The following is a 7,500-nucleotide window of genomic DNA, read 5'->3' on the forward strand; positions in this document are numbered from 1 at the left end:
TGAGTAATAAGAAGAACTGAATTTCAGTCATTTCGCGTAATGCCTGGAAATTTTAGTCATTTCGCGAAATCCCTAAGTGAATCAGTCATTTCGCGAAATGCCTAAAATCTTTAGGCATTTCGAGAAATGCCTGGTTACACTGTTTGTCTGTAACATATATATATATATATATATATATATATATATATATATATATATATATATATATATATACATATATATATATTCATATATATATATATATATATATATATATATATATATATACAAAGATAAAAGGGGAAGGAGAAAGTGATGTTTGGATTATGTCTGGTAGAGTGTCTGGGATTGAAAGGGGAAGAGCAAGTGAAGGTGTGGCTTTATTGCTGAGTGAATGAATGACAGGTAAAGTAGTGGAATGGAAGGATATATCATCTAGATTAATGTGGGTAAGAGTTAGGTTGAGTAGGGAATGTTGGGCTTTTGTTAGTGTGTATGGGCCAGGTTGCGAGAAAAGTGAAGAACAGCGAAATGAGTTCTGGAATGAATTAACTAGGTGTGTAGAAGGACTGGGTAGAAAGAATCATGTAGATGTCATGGGTGACTTAAATGCTAGAGTGGGCGCTGGAGGTAGAAGGCGTCATTGGGAAGTATGGTGTACCAGGTGAAAATGAGAGTGGTGAGAGACTGGTAGATATGTTTGTTGAGCATGAGATGGTGATAAGTTCTAGCTTTTTCAAAAAGAAATATAAAAACAAGTATACATGGGTAAGATTAGCAAATGAAAGTGGTAGAAAGGGGGTTAATGGATATGTGTTGATAACTAAAAGAATGTTTTGAAGATTGAAATACGTGCACGTGTTTAGGGGTATTGCTAACGGCATGTCTGATCATTTTTTGGTTGAAGGAAAATTAGTTGTAGCAAAAGAGTGGGGGAATAGAGTAGGTGGATGTAAAAGAGAGCTAGTGAGGGTTGAAGAGCTAATAAAACCGAGGGTAAAAAGTAAATATCAGGTAAGCTTGAAAATGGCATATGACGAAGTGAAAGTAAGAGAAACTGGTAATTTAGAGGAGTGGAAGTTAGTGAAAGAAAATTTTGTTGGGATTGCAAGTGATGTGTGTGGCAAGAAGTTTGTTGGAGGCAGCATGAGGAAGGGCAGTGAATGGTGGAATGAAGGATTGATGGTAAAAGTGGAAGAGAAAAAGAGGGCTTTTGAAGAATGCCTGCAGAGTAATAGTGTAGAGAAGTATGAAGGATATAAAGAGAAAAATGTGGAAGTAAAGTGCAAGGTAGGTGAGGCAAAGCGGGTAGCTGACCTAAGGTGAGGTCAGGGATTGGGTCATTCATATGAAGAGAATAACAAGTAGTTTTGGAAAGAAGTGAAGAGAGTAAGGAAGGCTGGTTCAAGAATTGAAGAGACAGTGAAAGATGGAAATGGAAGGTTGTTAGAAGGAGAGGAGGCAAGGAAAAGGTGGGCAGAGTATTTTGAAAGTTTACTGAATGTTGAGAATAACAGGGAGGCAGATATAATTGCTGTTGCAGGTGTTGAGGTGCCGGTGATGGGAGATGAGAATGAGAGAGAGATTACAAGAGAGGAAGTGAGGAGAGCACTAGATGAAACAAGAGTAGGAAAAGCATCTGGTATGGATGGTGTGAGAGCTGAGATGTTGAAGGAAGGGGGTGTGACTGTACTTGAATGGTTCGTGAGATTGTTTAATATGTGTTTTGTGTTGTCAATGGTACCAGTAGATTGGGTTTGTGCGTGTATTGTACCACTATACAAGGGTAAGGGAGATATGCATGAGTTTTGTAATTCAAGGCGTATTAGTTTGTTGAGTGTAGTTGGAAAAGTGTATGGTAGAGTACTGATTAATAGGATTAGGAATAAAACAGAAAATGCAATCTTAGAAGTATAGGGGGGTTTTAGAAGAGGTAGGGGTTGTATGAATCAGATTTTTGCAGTTAGGCAGATATGCGAGAAATATTTAGCAAAAGGTAAGTATGTGTATGTTGCGTTTATGAATCTGGAGAAAGCGTATGATAGAGTTGATAGGGAAACAATGTGGAATGTGATGAGGTTATATGGAGTTGGTGGAAGGTTGCTGCAAGCAGTGAAAAGTTTCTACAAAGGTAGTAAAGCATGTGTTAAGATAGGAAATGAAGTGAGTGATTGGTTTCCGGTGAGAGTGGGACTGAGACAGGGATGTGAGATGTCACTGTGGTTGTTTAACTTGTATGTTGATGGAGTGGTGAGAGAGGTGAATGCTCAAGTACTTGGACGAGGATTGAAACTGGTAGACGAAAATGACCATGAATGGGAGGTAAATCAGTTGTTGTTTGCGGATGATACTGTACTGGTTGCGAACGTGGAAGAGCAGCTTGGCCGATTAGTGACGGAATTTGGAAGGGTATGTGAGAGAAGGAAGTTGAGAGTTAATGTGGGTAACAGTAAGGTTATGAGATGTTCGAAAAGGGAAGGTGGTGTGAGGTTGAATGTCATGTTGAATGGAGAGTTACTTGAGGAGGAACATAGAGAGGAGACGTCCCCTTTTTTGTTTCATTTGTTTGATGTTAGCTACCCCCCCCAATTGGGGGAAGTGCCTTGGTATATGTATGTATGTATATATATATATATGTATATATATGTATATATAAATATATATATATATATATATATATATATATATATATATATATATAAATATATATATACAATTATATATATAAATATATATATGTAATTATATATATAAATATATATATTTATATAATTATATATATAATTATATATATAATATATATATAAATATATATATATAATTATATATAGATATATGTATTTATAAACATATGTGTATATATATATATATATATATATATATATATATGATATATATATGATATATATATATATATATATATATATTAAAATATATATATATACATATATATATATATATATATATATATATATTTATATATAAATATATATATGTATATATATATATATATATATATATATATATGTATATATATAAATACATATATAATTATATATAATATATATATATAAATATATATATATATATAAATATATATAAATATATATATATATATATATGAATATATATATGAATATATATATATACACATACACATATATATATATATATATATATATATATATATATATATATATATATATGTGTGTATATATATATATATATATATATATATATATATATATATATATATACAGTAATCCCTCGCTACTTTGCGGTTCGACCATCGCGGATTCACTACTTTGCGGATTTTTTTCATAACGCATGTATATACATATATCGCGGATTTTCCGGAAATTTCGAAAATACCGCGATGTGACCGATGTTGCGAGATTGGAGAAAGTAAGGAAAATTGAATCATGATTGATTTTCAATATAAATGAAACTTTGAGGAGCAACAAAGATATCATTTGTTAGAGAGATAGAGAGAGGTAAGGAATGGGAGGTAGTGAAAAGTAGCCCACAGAGAGAGAGAGAGAGAGAGAGAGAGAGAGAGAGAGAGAGAGAGAGAGAGAGAGAGAGAGAGAGAGAGAGTGTGTGTGTGTGTGAGTGTGTTGTTTTAAATGTAATAAACAAAAAAATTTATAGGTTATAACACATTGGTGCTTATGTAATATCAACTGTATACTGTAGACGGTTTGAATAATTTAAGAAATGGTATAAACGATACTTTGTTAGTGTATTCGTACACTCTCAAGAGCGGCAGCTAGACGTCAGCTGATCTAATCACAGCCAAAAGTAAAACAAAAAGAAGTCAACAATACTCGATTTTTAAAACACACACAAAATTTAAAAACAAAAGTACACGCCTTTTTAATGTGCAATTAACTATTTAAAGAGTAGCAATTTTCTAGAATAAAATTATGTTTCCCAAAAAACAGTGGTTTGCTGATGAAATCGGATGCCGTATTTTTAGCGACGATTGAAATGGATGTAAACTCGGCATAATTTTTTCGTTTCGTATTTAATTGACACTAAGAAAACTAATTTTAGTTTCTTCATCTATATGTAAGTATTGTATAACACGAAGAGAGAGAAAGAGAGAGAGAGAGAGAGAGAGAGAGAGAGAGAGAGAGAGAGAGAGAGAGAGAGAGAGAGAGAATGAATCAGCTGTTGTAATCGAATGCCGTTTTTTTGTTTCGTGAGAATTTCATCGCCACGACTATAACAACAACATACTGTACTGAACTTTACAGTATTATACAGACTACTGTAATATGATAAAGTAAAATACTTGTAATAACCTATTTTATATGAAATGGGGCTATTTTTTTTTGTTTAAAATTTACATTTACGTACGTAAAACAACTCTCTCTCCCTCTCTCTCTCTCTCTCTCTCTCTCTCTCTCTCTCTCTCTCTCTCTCTCTCTCTCAAATTGTTTTCCTGCTTTGCTACGTATGTATGATTTTATATATACGGTAAATAATATTTGTAATAACATATTTTCTAAAAGCTTTTACTGTAATATTATTATTTATTACTTTCATCATGCGCGTTAAATGCCTTCGTTTGTTTACTGAGCGTACTTTATGACGCCGTCGTTTCAGGCGGCGTCATAAAGAAAAACATTTCATTTGGAAGTCCTAAGAAAAATTAAGTAAAACATTGGTAATAACAAAATCAACATACTGTACTGAATAATCAATATAATCGATGCAAAAACAAACCTTTACACAGATGTGTAAATGCGTTTGTTTCTTCATTATGATCAGAGATAAACGTAAACAAAACATTGGTTGCCATTTTTTATCGTGCTTTTTGGCGTGTTTAAGAAACGCATGATATAAAATCGCCTTTAATATTTGTGCCTGTTTTAGTTTAGGGTACTCTAGTACATGCATTAAGTGTTCTGTACATTAAAGGGTAGTTTGTTAACAGCACTACGTACAGGGGAAGATTTTAAAAGTCTGAATATACATGTTAAATAAATACGTAAATATGGTGTCACTACTTCGCGGATTTTCACCTATCGCGGTCGGGTCTGGAACCTATCTACCACGATATATGAGGGCTCACTGTATATATATATATATATATATATATATATATATATATATATATACAGTATATATATATATATATATATATATATATATATATATATATATATATATATATATATATATATATATATATATGAATATATATACACATACATATATATACACACACATATATATATATATGTATATATATATATATATATATATATATATATATATATATATATATATATATATGTATATATATATATATATATATATATATATATATATATATATATATATGAATAGATAAATGTATATATAAAATATTTGAATATATATGCGTATATATGTATATTAAATATATATGAATATATAAATATATGAATATATAATATTTATAAACATATATATATATATATATATATATATATATATATATATATATATGTATATATATATTAAATGTAATGTATGTATATATATATATATATATATATAAATATATATAAATATATATATTTTATTATTATTATTATTATTATTATTATTATTATTATTATTATTATTATTATTATTATTGCTAGCCAAGCTACAACCCTAATTGGAAAAGCAAGATGCTATAAGCCCAAGGGCTCCAACAGGGAAAAAAGGCCCAGTGAGGAAAGGAAATAAGGAAATAAATAAATGATGAGAATAAATTAACAATATATCATTCTAAAAACAGTATAACTATTAACAATGTAAAAAAAAGATAGGTCATATATAAACAATAAAAAGACACATGTCAGCCTGGTCAGCATAAAAACATTTGCTCCAACTTTGAACTTTTGAAGTTCTACTGATTCAACTACCCGATTAGGAAGATCATTTCACAACTTGGTAACAGCTGGAATAAAACTTCTAGAATACTGTATAGTATTGAGCCTCATGATGGAGGAGGCTCGGCTACTAGAATTAACTGCCTGCCTAGTATTACGAACAGGATAAAATTGTCCAGGGAGATCTGAATGTAAAGGATGGTCAGAGTTATGAAAAATCTTATGCAACATGCATAATGAACTAATTGAACGACGGTGCCAAAGATTAATATCTAGATCAGGAATAAGAAATTTAATAGACCGTAAGTTTCTGTCCAACAAATTAAGATGAGAATCAGCAGCCGAAGACCTGACAGGAGAACAATACTCAAAACAAGGTAGAATGAAAGAATTAAAACACTTCTTCAGAATAGATTGATCACCGAAAATCTTAAAAGACTTTCTCAATAAGCCAATTTTTTGTGCAATTGAAGAAGACACAGACCTAATGTGTTTCTCAAAAGTAAATTTGCTGTCGAGAATCACACCTAAAATTTTAAGAGTCCTACAAATTCAAAGAAACATTATCAATACTGAGATCCGGATGTTGAGGAGCCACCGTCCTTGACCTACTTACAATCATACTTTGAGTTTTATTAGGATTCAACTTCATACCCCATAATTTGCATCATGCACTAATTCTAGATAATCTCTATTAAGGGATTCACCAACCGCAGATCTACATTCAGGGGATGGAATTGATGCTTAGAGAGTAGCATCATCTGCATATGCAACAAGCTTATTTTCTAGGCCAAACCACATGTCATGTGTATATAGTAAGAAAAGCAATGGACCAAGAACACTAGACTGTGGAACACCGGATATCACATTCCTATACTCACTATGGTGCCCATCAACAACAACTCTGAGATCTATTAATTAAAAAATCAATAATAATGCTAAGAAACGACCCACCCACTCCCAACTGTTTCAGTTTGAAAACAAGGGGCTCATGATTAACAAGTTCAAAGGCAGCACTAAAATCAAGGCCAATCATACGAACTTCCTGACCACAATCAAGGGATTTCTGTACAGCATTGGAGATTGTAAGAAGGGCATCACATGCTCCAAGGCCTTTACGAAAACCAAATTGAAAACTAGGGAGTAGATAATTACCTTCAGCAAACCTACTAAGACGTTTTGCCAGAAGACGTTCAAAAACTTTGGATAATATGGGAGTTATTGAAATTGGGCGGTAATCAGTGAGACTTGAGCTACCACAAACACATTTACATAGAGGAGTAACATTACTAATTCTCCAAAGGTGCTAAAAGCTCCTCTTCTTGCTAACTTGTGCAAAATAACAGATAACTTTGGAGCTAAGAAATCTGTAGATTTTATGAAAAACAAAGGAAAAATACCATATGGGTCTACACCTCCATAAGCATCAAGGTCCATCAACAGAGCTTTAATCTCACGAGATCGAAAAGCTGAATTAATTAGTTTAGCCTCATGAAAACAGGAATGAGGAAGTTCAAGTTTTTCATTACTCTGTTTACTGTAAAAAACATCAGCCAAAGGGGTTGCCTTTTCGTTTGGACAGTGAGTGACTGAGCCACCTGGTTTAAGTAAAAGAGGAACTGTTGCATCTTCATCAAAGAGTGCAGATTTA

General features: G+C 31.9%; 1 pseudogene; it reads left to right on the forward strand.

The window, feature by feature from the left end:
* Positions 1–588: 588 nt before the first annotated feature.
* The window catches only part of LOC137657484 (carbohydrate sulfotransferase 1-like), a 41,680-nt pseudogene continuing 34,768 nt past the window's right edge, over positions 589–7,500 (forward strand).

This window comes from Palaemon carinicauda, chromosome 18 (assembly GCF_036898095.1).
Source record: "Palaemon carinicauda isolate YSFRI2023 chromosome 18, ASM3689809v2, whole genome shotgun sequence".
Lineage (NCBI taxonomy): Eukaryota > Metazoa > Arthropoda > Malacostraca > Decapoda > Palaemonidae > Palaemon > Palaemon carinicauda.